General features: G+C 27.7%; 2 non-coding genes across 2 annotated transcripts; both read right to left on the bottom strand.

The window, feature by feature from the left end:
• Nucleotides 1–11881: 11881 nt before the first annotated feature.
• On the bottom strand, nt 11882–11953 carry TRNAD-GUC (transfer RNA aspartic acid (anticodon GUC)). The gene has a single exon. It is a non-coding gene; the product is annotated as a tRNA-Asp (tRNA).
• A 9-nt stretch (nt 11954–11962) lies between these two features.
• TRNAF-GAA (transfer RNA phenylalanine (anticodon GAA)) lies at nt 11963–12035 on the bottom strand. Its single transcript has one exon. It is a non-coding gene; the product is annotated as a tRNA-Phe (tRNA).
• Between the last annotated feature and the right edge of the window lie 315 nt (nt 12036–12350).

The raw sequence follows: 12350 nt of genomic DNA, 5'->3' as shown, positions 1-12350 counted from the left end.
GGGGATGGTGTTTACCAACAGGATAATGCACCATGTCATAAGGGTCGAATCGTCATGGATTGGTTCGAGGAACATTCCAGTGACTTTCAAGTCATGTCTTGGCCCCCAAATTCACCTGACCTTAATCCAATAGAACATTTGTGATCCTACTTGGAAAACCAAATTCGTGCTGCCACGCTACCCCTCGCAATGTGAGGAAATTGCAGGACCAGTTGGTGAGCGCTTGGCATCAGATGCCTCAGACTACCTATCAGCGCCTTGTGGAATCAATGCCACGGCGGGTGCTTGCAGTTTTGAGGGCTAAAGGTGGTCCTATATGTTATTAGCAGGGTGGTCATAATGCAGTAATGACTCTTCGGTGTATATATATCTATACACGCAGAGAGATAGAGAGAGTAACAGAAAGAACGCATTGTGAATTGAATATTTTTATGCAAAAAGTCCATATTTAAACTTAAATAGTAAGCGAAGGAAGTTGGATGATTATTTTTAGTTTAAAATAAAATCTCTATGCACATTATAAATAGCCTGATACTAGCAATCTGGTGTGAAATAAGCATGATTACGGGTATAAGAAATAGATTGTTTTTATCATTTTTGCGTATTGCTTTTAAGCACTCTAGCCCAAAAATATCATGGGCACGAGAATTAGAAGGAAAAACTTCACCTCGTAATCTTGACGGGTTCGCTCCCGAAGGAAAGCGTTAAATATGAAATTAAAAAAAAAAAAAAAAATTTTTTTAATATTTCTTTTATTTTCTTTTATTTTTTAATATTTCTTCATTTTTAACTATAATATTCTAGAGATACTCGATTTCCTTTTCTTTTATTTCCTTCCTTTATCCTTTTAGAATTCTTTTTTCCATGAGTGTTGAGATTAGGATTTTACTAAATGACTAGAACTGATTTCATAACATCCTTGAAACTGTAAATTTCCCTTTCAGACAAAGTTCACAATTCAGAGGTTCAATCTGTTTAAAGTTCAAATATGAAGACCACGGGGAAAGAACGGTTTATGTCCGAAAAGCTGATTCAGACAAAAAAGGATTTTCAGAAAGAAAGGGCTTTCTTCCCCACAGTATGACTCATTTCAGCTGTGTAATAACTCTCGGGGAGAACGAATTTTTCACATTATTAGTATGTCAAAACTTAACATTCGCATTTATTTTTTGAACTAAAAACATGATATGACTATGAATTTTGTTCTAACAACTTTTGGTGCATGCACGTATTGTGTTATAAAAGTAAAAATTTTTAAAAGATTTATTTTATGGAGAAAAAAATTTGAAAAAATTTATCCTTTAGCATGCGTGACTACAATAACTACTGAAGAATTTTTTTCAGGGTGGAAATAATTCTTCCAGTTCATTTCATTATTATCCTTATTTAATCACCCAAAAATCAAAATTGAAACTCGATCGCGAAAATCGACTTTCACGTCACTTGTATATTAAATTCTCATAACCTCAGCTTCAAATTAGTTTTTTTTAAAAATAATTTAAGAAAAAGTAATTAAAAAAAATAAAAAATTAAAAAAGGAGTAAAAGATAACTAAAAAAATTAATTAAAAATAAATTAAATTAAAAAAAACTTAGATGAGATTGCTATTTTAAAAATGATCCTCCTGAAATGAACTCTCCTATGTTACAGTGATAATAAGAAACCAAAATATTTATGAAACTATATGAATTATTCGATAATATAATAATAAACTGCGATCTTTTGAATTTTTAGAACACTGGAGCAAATTAAAAAAAATTTTGTGATTTAAAAGATATATTATCAGATGAAATTTCCAGTCTTTGGTGCTGCCATCTACTGAAAATAATTAAAAACTGAAATATAAAATACAAAATACTGCAACGAATCATTCAAATCTTGTTCATATTGAAATAAATAACAATCTAGATTTTTGATAAAAAGAAAAGATTAGAAAGTATAAACTGAGTTCCTAAGAATAAGATAACAAGCACTGAATGAGATTTTTAAAAATAAAATGCGATTTTTTTTTCTTCTTTAATTTGCCATTGTATCACTATGCACACACCAATATAAACACTCTTATTTTTAGAAAAATCTACCAAAAGGAAAGCAAATATTAAAAGTACTATTTGAAAATGGTCACGGATAGTAAATATTTATCTGATAATATTGATAAGTTCCAAAAGCATTGCAGAAAGTTCATTGTATCATCATATATTATGCCAGAATATATTATATATATATATATAAACATTTTAATAAAAATATTGCACCAGAAAATATTTAATTCTCTAAATGAATAAATTGATCTTGCGTCATTATAGCGTGTACAAAAGTTTATATATTTGAGGCAAACTCCTAAATCACATGATTTTGGAGAAACAATTAATGCAATAAAGTTATACGTTATACAAGTGAACAAAAAATATTTAAAAAGAAAAGACTATCAGAACTATTATTCATACATTAATTAAAAATGTTTTTTTTAATGTAAATGTGTGTGGAAATGATTCTATAATAAATATTTATGGTATGTTATATTTATGGTATATTTATGGTTATCAATGCTTAAATGAAATATATAATATATTTAATATAATACATATTTAATATTATAAAATATTTAATATGAAAATGTTTTTTTTTATATACTCGAAATATTGGGGGGAAAAAGTTTAGATGAAATAGCAATTAAACTGATCAGAAATTTTAAGCATTTATTACATTGTTGTTTTGTTTTACTTTATTTTTATGTTTTTTGCCTGTTTTATTCTTGTATTAATGTAACTTGAGGAATAATAAGAAATAAAAAATAATAAAAACACATTTTTAAACATAATAATTAATTACAAAATACTTTTGCATTCTCAAGCCTGTAAATGTGTGTAGAAGAAAGTTTTCCAAATGTTATTTTTCTACAAATTCTGAAGACGTTAAACAGAAAAGCTTACATTTTACTACTGGGAGGCAATTTTTTAAAAAAAAAATGAATATCAATAAAAAATAAGCTGTCATTATTGACAATTAAGAAACATTTGGGCTCCGGAACTTCTGATTTTTTCATTTAATTTTTTTTCTTTACTCCATTTTTAAAACAGTACACTATAGCTCTGATTTTCAGTCGTAAATATTTCCGGGAATCACAGTAAAAATTGATAAGTAAACTTTAACGAAAAAGTTGTCAAATATACAATGGACACTTATAAAAAAGCTTATTTAAAAAGTTGCTAAACTTTTTTGAGGCAAAAATATATAATTTAATTTTTTTGAGGGAAATATTTCCAACCAGTGCTAAACGGTACCTACTTCACAGCAATGAATCAAAATGTATTGCATTTGTTCTCTACTTTTATGAAGAGCTTTTTTTTCAATTTTATCTTATTCTAGATTTTTTTGTAAAGTATTTATTTTTTTTTTTTTCAATCCAATCTCTTAAATATTTTTATTTGTAATTCATTTAATGCCATAGATTTTTGTGCTTTTCTCCAACAATAGAGGGAGCCATCTGTCATAAAAACTTTTTGTAGCTTACAAGTTATTATTTTCCCCTGAGAAAATTTTTTTCTCAGGAATGTAATTTTTCAGTTATGTTTGCATAACTAAGCTATTTGAAAGATCCTATTTTAGTTAAAATGTACCTAAAAATGTCTAGACTCAATACTAGAAAAAAAAAATTGCGACAAGATAAAAGTTATAAATGAAATCTTTATTTAAATGAACAACTAGATGGGACAACTATTGTGATTTTTTTTTAGCTTTTATTCATATGAGATCGTTATTACTTAAGTTCAAAATTGAATCGTAAATTGCATTTTTCAATTATGAGGATACATAATATATTAATTTTTAATTAACTAATGTTGAAGAATGTTTTTTCTGTTTTTTTAGCCTGTGGTACATTTTTAACTAAATATAAAATTATTAACGAAAACATTTTAAGATGATGTTCCACTGTGGAAATTCTTTTAATAATTGTTTGAAATGCTCACTTTATCAACATATTAGGGCACTTCTTCACCAAAATAGTCACATATACTTTACTGCTATTTTTAGAAAATTTTACAACTCAGTACCGGAGTAGCGATGTTAACAAAGTTTTTTTAAATGGACAGGAGGTTTTTAACTTAAAATCTGAAAATATCGCTATTTCAACAGTCCTGATAGATTTTCTTAATGACCATTACATCATTATATATATGGCTACATTTTTACAGAAATAATCACTTAATTTTTAAATGACACTTAAAAAAAAAAGAATACATTTGGAGGGCATCTAGGTCCGATGTTCGTCACAAGCCGAAAACGGAATCACATATTGAGACCCAAATAAAGTTCGTTTGTCTTACGATAATTTTTCAGCACAAAACATTAATGCATGTTTTAGTGAAATATATTTCATAAATAATGCATATCTAATACAAATATTAGCCCCCCTGACAACTACTTCGTTATGCGTTTGCATCCGATGCCGAAAACAGAAACAGATATTGCTTCCCTATTGAAGTTCTCTTGCATTGCTGCCAATTTTAAGCAGCAGAGTAGGGAGATACACCTTAAGAAAACGTCAGTGTAGGGTATACCGGGCAAATGCATACCAGGCAATGGTACTTATCCTTAAAAAGCATCAGCAATTAGATTAAAAACATAGACATTTAACCTTAAAGAAACATTAATTTCAACATTATATAAATTAAAAAATAAAATACTGCACCTCCAGTGTTACCTGGAAATAATAAATGAGTTGTAGCTACAGTTTTTCAAGACTACTAAAAAATACTTAAATTATTCTTTCAATTGTGAAGTACAAAATTATTCCAGAGTTAACTTTTTGCATTTTTAAATATTTCCTTTAAATTAAATATTCATTGGTTGCTTAAAAGACCCAGATTTATCTCACTTTTGCTACCACTTTAAAAAAATGTCCAGACTGGGGGAACCCAGAGATCAATAACGAATCATAACCCCAAAGCAAGAGATTTGAAAAGAATTAGCAGTCATTTTAGATGAATTTTACATAACAAACACATATTTTAAACATTACAAAAATTAAATAACACTGCAAATTAATAAGAATACATTGCCAAAAGACAACAGATTTGTAAATGCATAAAACGTAAAAAATACAACCTAAAATCCTCAAAATGTAATTTTAAAAAAACAAAGAAAAACTCACCAAGCAGCTAGACAGAAATCCATTTTCAAATATCTTCAAGTTAAGAACATGACTAATCACTCGAGCAATCCATAAATATTAAGAATCTTCCGTTTGACGATATCATAATTGAAATATCTAATCCAGAAATGGTCAGAATCAAAACACACAAATTTCTACAAAAAGTACTAAGCATAACAAAACTTCAGTTTTCGCAACTAACTCAGCAAAGAAACTATAAAGAAATTTACACACCCATATCCCTATAAAGCAAACTGAATAAATTTTTAAAGAAATCTCAGCATTAGACTCCTACAATTTCGACTTATAACCACTTCACAAAATAAAAACGCCTAACCAAAACAATCACTCCGCAGAAAAAAAACGTCGTAAAATTCAAACATAGATCCAAAATTGAATAATTAAATTCCAATGAAATGCTACGTAGAAAAACAAAGTAAAAAAAAATATTCATTCTATCAATCATCTTCACATTCTATCTGCGCAACAAGTCAAAACAGTCTGCAAGCAACGGCAAATATTTACCTCCCTCTACCTATCTCCTCATATGTTCGGTCTGCACATTGACAAATGCGTCATAAACATTGTTAAAATGAAAAATCTCGACATCTAAGGCAAGGAAGAAGAAAAACAAATCCGGATTACATTTTTAAAAAGAATATGCATGGAGCTTCCATAAAAAGGGACTCGGGAAAGCTACGAGGAGTACAGCATCGAAAACACACTGTAACAACACACACACACAATGTAAAAAGAAAGAAAAAGTTTCTAATTCGGATTTCAGAACTATACCCAGCTATTCTATTTAACAGTTTAAAACGCAATGTAACAAAAAGATAAATTTCTAAAAGGTAAAAGTCACTTTATTCCTTGGATCCCTCAGTACTTCCGAATAAATATGGAAATCTATTTCTTTAGCAGGCTGGAAGAAAGTATTTACTGCGCATGCTCCGGGACTCAGAACGCTCGGTAAGCTGAATATTTGGCAAGTAGTAGTACGGCGTGATCCAATGTACGTACGCTTTGTAAATTCGCAACTATAACCTTTTCTGTGTCTGAATAAAGAGACTTTTAAAATTAAAATGACGTAGGCATCTCCCATTTTCATATTTCAAGAGACACCTTACTTAAACAGTTCTTTTAAGTTTTAAATTAAATATATATTTTTAGAAATAATATTTTTTGCACTCCGATTTTATTTTTGCATTCGTAATTAATTATATATATCTCCTTATTTTTTTAAAAAAAAATTCTGTCTTTTCTTTTTTTTTAAACATAAGAAAAAATCAGAATGAGGTCTAGCTATATCGAACTATTTTCAATTATATGCATTGACTTATCACTGCGGTCCGAAAAACTACATTGTTTAATAGTTAACTGTAATTTCTTCATTATAAATGTAGTTAACAACAGCTAAAATCTTTTTTTTAAATGTTATTACAAGCTATTTTTTTGAAATGTAGTTACGATTTCTCTTCTTTTAGGACACGAACTTTGCTGGGGAATTTAATTTACTCTCCCTTCCTTCTACACTATTTTTTTTTTAAATTTGCACACTAGACAATTAGTTACAAAAAAATTAGCTACTACTTGTAGCGATCTATTTCCGACCGCTGATTAATGATATTATTGAATATATATATAAATTATAAATGCTTATTTTATCTTGCTTTTGTCTTCATTTTACTTTGATGGATAATGTTCCTTTTCATTGATTAGTTAAGACTATTCTTTTAAAATAAATAGTTATGATATTTAATTTTTTTTCTATTTTCATTTGATAGATTATATTTCTGATTATTAATTTGTCCTGAAAAAAATCGCCTCTTTCTTAAAAATGTATTTTTTAAAATTTAATTTATTTATGCTCCATAACTGTAAAAAATGCATTTAGCTAATGCTGCTTTCTTAATAATTTGCAAAAATATTTAATGATCCAAAAATGCTAGATTTTTTTTCCTTCCAATTTATAAAGACTTAGTTATACTTGTATGTGTCTATTTTCATTTGATAAACTTTATTTCTGTGGATGGATTAATCATGACTATTGTATAAAATATGATCATGATTCATTTTTCTCAATAGGATCTGTTTCTTATAAATAATTGTTAAAAACCCTTTAAAAACTTCTCGAAATATTTAATTACATAAAATTATTAAAAGCCAAATTATAGCATAATCTCTTTAATTTATAAATAGCCATTTTTACTCATACATCTAGTTTTTGATTTATTGTAATTGTGTGCATTCATTAAACATGCCATGGTAGTTAATTTCATTAATAAATTATTACTTGAATTAGTAATTAATGAATTGCCGTAAAGAATTAATTTTTACACCTTTAAACAATTTTCTTTTTCGGTATATATAAACAGGATGTCTTAATAGCTGTTTGAAAAATTATTACTTTAATATTTTTAAACCTTTCGACATAGCTTACCGTGAACAATTAAGAACACATAGAATGGAAATATTGTAATAGCACAGAGTTTCGGACGATGCGCAGTGCTTATTACCTTCTCAACCTGAAAAAGAAATGGAATAATCCAATATACAATGGGCAGGAACTAATCTAGAGGCCTAGTGAATGGCTGAATCAAGATTCTGAGTATTTACCCTGACAAATTTACCCGAGTAGAGTCTGTATTGACTCTACTCGGGTAAATTTGTTTGTTCAATAGATATCAGTATAACAAAATTAAAAATTTTAAAATTCGTTTGTTCGTTTGAAATACTAACAAATCCTGTAGTTTTTTTTTTTATTGTTTTTTATGTGCCGTGATTGGAATCATTTTAGATTATCTCCAAAGTGCGACGCATGGGGATTTTCGTTCTAAAGCTTTCTCAATTGAACTATTTTTACAAATAACTAATAGTTCCAATTTTTTATTTAAACTAAGATTTAGCATATACTAGACACTATGAAACTTTTTAAACCGTTAAGTTTTTATCAGTTAATAATTAATGATCAAAATTTGTTCAAACAAATCTTGCTCTCGTTTGTATTCTTAAATAAAATGTGTATTTTATGATAGAGCTATTTAAGCAATTTGTTTTGAAATATATATAATTACCTGCATAAAGAGGAAATACATTGGGCATCATTTGTCCAATTTTTTATGGGAGGGGGATAAATTAAAATACACGATTTTCGTTGCTCTAATTTCATATGAAAAGAAAAACTTAAAAGGTAAAAAAAGAAAAAAAACGTGTTTTTTCTGAAAAGATTAATTTTTTTACTTAGTTTAACTTAGTCAGTTTTTACTTATTTTAACTTAGTTAATTTAAGTCGATAATAAGTCATAATTTATGATCAAAATTTGTTCAAACAAATCTTGCTCTCGTTTGTGTTCTTAAATAAAATGTGTATTTTATGATAGAGCTATTTAAGCAATTTGTTTTGAAATATATATAATTACCTGCATAAAGAGGAAGTACATTAGGCATCATGCGTCCAATTTTTTTATGGGAGGGGGATAAATTAAAATACACGATTTTTGTTGCTCTAATTTCAGATGTAAAGAAAAACTTGAAAGGAAAAAAAAAAAAAAAAAAAAAAAACAAATAAAANAAAAAAAAAAAAAAAAAAAAAATATATGTTTTTTCTGAAAAGATAATTTTGTTTATTCAGTTTAACTTAGTCAGCTTTTACTTATTTTAACTTAGTTAATTTAAGTCGATAATAAGTCATGAAACATTTCGCTTTTTTTTTTTTTTTTCATTGCAAATGCTAAGAAACGTATTGTCATTTCTAATTATTTTGGAGTCACATCTAACCGATCCCCTCATTAAATCACACTTGAAACATGAAGCAGGTAACCCAAGATTTAATCAATTACAACGTTGTTACACCATTAGTTTAACCAAGTAACAAAAAGTTTGAAAAAGAGATGTGTTCACTTTGCAAAATTTAATTTCCTAACTTATTTTAACTTAGTAGATTTCAATCGATGATAAGTCATAAAACATTTATTTTTTGTGGCAAAAACTGAGAGACGTATTGTCATTTCTTATTTATTTGGGAGCCACATCTAACTGCTTTCCTCGCCAACACTACATTTGAAACATGAAACAAGTAACCTAAGTTTTAAAATGATGCGTATTTCAAGGAGTTTGGTACAGAAAAAGAAAAGTAATTGAAGGTAATCTCCAAGTAATTAAATTTACAACTGTCGTTATTGAAGTGCTGCCATCTGTGGCACAATACTGATACTTAAAAATTGATAAAAAGGATTAACTAAATTTGTATAATATTTATTTCAGGATAAATCCAGGGAAAATATTCGTTAAATATTTCAAAAACTAACAAAAAAATTTTTTAATTGACTTTTATGTTCACTATTGTTAAATTTCGTAAGTAATTTCAAAGATATATTTAATTTGACTAAATCAATAATTTTTGACTCAAAGTTTATACATTTCTTAATTTATTAAAAAAAGCTGTGTCATATCGAACCTACTTTTTCTTTATATTTTTCATGCTAAGGTAAAATTTAATATTTAGTTTTAATTATTAATAGTAGAATAGTGCTATTGAATAAATCCATTTGCCATTTTTTATGCAGGTATCTTATTATTTTTTACTGCTCGTTTAGATGAAAAATTGAGTTAATTTTTTTAGTCTCATTCATTTTTTGGTTCATATTTATTGAGAGAAAGAAAGAGAGAGAGGGAGAGAGAAGAGACCAAGAATAAAAAGGAATAATAATAAATATAATGTATTCTAGATGGCGCCACTAAGCCAATAAAAAATTGTCCTGCTTGGTAGAATTTAGAGAAGAGAACAGAAAGAAAAGTATGAGGATAAAATTGCATTTTACTAATGCAGAGGTAAAATTAAGATAGGTGGCCGAAAGTTTAACAATTAGAATTTATTTTCTGCCCTTCCTTTTTGAAAACTATATTTAGTTATGCAAGCAAAAAAGTATATTTACATATGCGCGTGAATTTAGATTCCTTTTTTCAAAAGCAAGGCTTGATTTCGAAATCCGGGCACAGAGGGACCTACTGGTCATAATTTTAAACTAAATTTATACGTTGTATATTCATAAAATACTTGTAAATTCTTATGGCATAAATAAATTCTGATACATAGGCAAATTCGAGCTTATATTTATTTCAATTTTTGCTCACTCATAGTTATATGCAGATAAAATGAATTATTTTTTACATTAAAGGGGACCTAGGCCTGGGCCCATTTGGGCTTTATGATAAATCAGACCCTGACTTGAAATCTATCCCAACGAAGAATTTGGCATCAACCCTGAAATAGCCTTTACTGAATCTTAAATTGCTTTACTAATTATATGGTTTTCTCTTTTCTTTTAAGGGCTTTTTAATTTTTACTTTATGTATTGATAATTTATAATATAGCTCAAAAATCGAAGTTTTCTGTTAACCGTTTTAGCAGGTTTAAATTTTCTGGAAGAAAAAAAACCCCTGAAGAAATCAGTGTTTATCACATCCTAATCCTGAAATAGCTTTTTCGGAAGCTTCATAATTATTTTTCTAAATATATGGTTCTCGATTTTCTTAAAAGAGCGTTTTAATTTTATTTCACTGAACATTCGTTATTTAACTTAACCGGTAATTGTTTTTATGAAATTTTATTTTTATGAAGAAAAAAGAAACAGTTTTCAACATGTTTAGCCTAAATGCCAGGTATTTTTTTTATTTTTTTTATTCATCTAATTTGCTACTAATTGCTACAGATCAATGAGACAAGGTAGATAGGCGTCGAACATAAGGAGCTAGAAAGAGCACATTCAACCTCCCCAATAGTTTTCTAAAACTTTAGAGCTTTTCAACGTCAATTGCATCATTTATTTTTATTTTTAGCCATAAAGAGCTATTTTTTGTATGGCTTATGAATAACAAAATAATTTCACACTCTTTCATGTTAGTGATATTTTAAAAACTATTAAATGATTTTTTAAATTGTTGCAATTCAAAAGTACTGAAACAAAATTTAAATTCTGTTATCAGTTTTTAATTTTAATTAGTATATATTTAATATAGTTTATATGACAATTTAAAATTTTTTAATTGTAATGATTATTTCTCAGCGTAGTGTAATAATTTTCATCGCAGCTTTTTTTTCCAACAATTTCTTAGAAACGTTCTATTTATTTTTGATTCATAGTATTCAAATTGTATACGGAACTAACTGTACGTTTGGAATTTTAAACTTACACTCTGATTTGTTTTAAATTAAAATTTCCATTGAAAATTTGAAAGACTACTGTGTTCTCATAAATTTTTTAATCAATTGGTGCAATAAACTTCATTAGAAATGAATTATATATTTTTTCTTTTTATTACTAATAAATTTCAAGTGTAATGAACGATTTTTTCAATGTATTTGAGCGGAATATGCTCTGAAATAAATGAGTAATTGGATTAAAAAATTTAAATTCTTTTGAAAATTTGACTTCGACTTTGAAAAAGCGTAAAAATGTTAAAAAGTGGTAGAAAATACGATAACATATATCAAAAATTTTATTCTTTTAAGTTTTTAATGGCACCCTTACAAGACTAAATTAAAAATAAAAATATACATTATTATGGACGTAAGTCAAAACGTTCCAGATAAATTTAAAAAACAATATAAATTTATTGTATATACATATTACCTTACATCCTTACAATAATGGGAGAGGCACTTTCAGTTCTTCCGGAAAATCAATTAAAAAAAATTAAGCCAGCTGCATTTTAGGTAAAAATGCTCTCCCCGGCGGGGAATCGAACCCCGGTCTCCCGCGTGACAGGCGGGGATACTGACCACTATACTACCGAGGAATAGAGCTATGCCGAAACCCGGGATCGAACCAGGGACCTTTAGATCTTCAGTCTAACGCTCTCCCAACTGAGCTATTTCGGCACAACAACATTTGAAATATTATCACTTAAAAGCTTATTGTTAGATTTTTCTAGTATAGCGTGTTCAAAAATATTTGTTTTCTTTTGTAATTTATTGACGACCCCTGAAACCTCTGAAAATTTTAAACCTTTTTGCTGAGTATAAGAAATCGTATTAACTAATTACATCAAAAGTAACAAAATAATCCTCTAAGTATTTCAGGAGAAATTTAAATTTTTTTTTTCAAAGACTGGAAGTGTCGCTTCCATTATTCACACAATTTAATGAAAATTTCTTTAGAAAATGGCATCATCGTCCTCTCCTTTCTGAAATCTT

This window comes from Parasteatoda tepidariorum, chromosome X1, assembly GCF_043381705.1.
Source record: "Parasteatoda tepidariorum isolate YZ-2023 chromosome X1, CAS_Ptep_4.0, whole genome shotgun sequence".
In the NCBI taxonomy this organism is placed as follows: domain Eukaryota; kingdom Metazoa; phylum Arthropoda; class Arachnida; order Araneae; family Theridiidae; genus Parasteatoda; species Parasteatoda tepidariorum.
Note: the sequence above shows the minus strand (reverse complement) of the source record. Positions and strands in the feature narration are given on the sequence as shown.